Source organism: Macrobrachium nipponense, chromosome 38 (assembly GCF_015104395.2).
Source record: "Macrobrachium nipponense isolate FS-2020 chromosome 38, ASM1510439v2, whole genome shotgun sequence".
Classification (NCBI taxonomy): Eukaryota; Metazoa; Arthropoda; class Malacostraca; order Decapoda; family Palaemonidae; genus Macrobrachium; species Macrobrachium nipponense.
Genome location: NC_061098.1, coordinates 15,366,830 through 15,367,577, shown reverse-complemented (window position 1 = coordinate 15,367,577; position 748 = coordinate 15,366,830). Strand labels below are relative to the sequence as shown.

General features: G+C 36.2%; 1 protein-coding gene across 1 annotated transcript in view; it reads left to right on the top strand.

Annotated features, from left to right (window-relative positions):
- Nucleotides 1-567: 567 nt before the first annotated feature.
- LOC135209660 (phosphomevalonate kinase-like) overlaps nucleotides 568-748 on the top strand; it is a 38,107-nt gene continuing 37,926 nt past the window's right edge. The window contains exon 1 of the mRNA XM_064242392.1: nucleotides 568-620. The gene's annotated coding sequence lies outside the window, so the exon portion shown is untranslated. The remainder of the gene's footprint in view (nucleotides 621-748) is intronic.

The following is a 748-nucleotide window of genomic DNA, read 5'->3' as shown; positions in this document are numbered from 1 at the left end:
TCATTCGACAAATGCTTTGTTTTTTTTGTTTTTTTAATTTATAAATAGTCAATCAAAACAAAATGTAAATACTGTATTTGACGTCATATAAAGAATATTCTTTTAATACTAAAAAAGAAATCGAATCACGCACCGGGGTCTTTACATGGGAATTTGAGGTATCTGCAGTGTTTACCTAATTGCCTTGACTACCAGTACTTGTATCTTACAAGCTTCGTCGTATCGTAATATCACTACTAATAATATTATTACCACAAAATCCCTCATAACTGGCATCTTTTGACTTTAAAGTTTTCGTGTATTTTTGCCCGTTATTTGAAAGAAACCTTTAAAAAGGCCACGTAATTCCGAACATCTAAAACAATACATTATTCTGTGTTTATCTAAACTGGGTATGTAGTGTGAAAAGTGCTGCAATACATACACCATCCCGTTCTATTTTACTATACCTGTTAGTTTTTAAAAAAGCGCACACACGATGTTACGTAAGACGGTACACAAAAACAAACTAAAACTACCTACGGTAACGCAAATTCCACTCACAATGTGCGCTCAACATAGTTCACAACCGTCCCCCCTCCTAAAAAGAAAACCGGAAAGAATTCGGCGTTTCTCTCACAGTTAAGATCGTAGTTTGCTGTAACACGAGGCATGTTGTATGCGTAGTACTAGTAGTAGTAGTATGTAGGAAGTCACGTAAAGCCGCTGATCCCGTTGCTGAATAACCACTGGTTCCGTGCAACGCAAA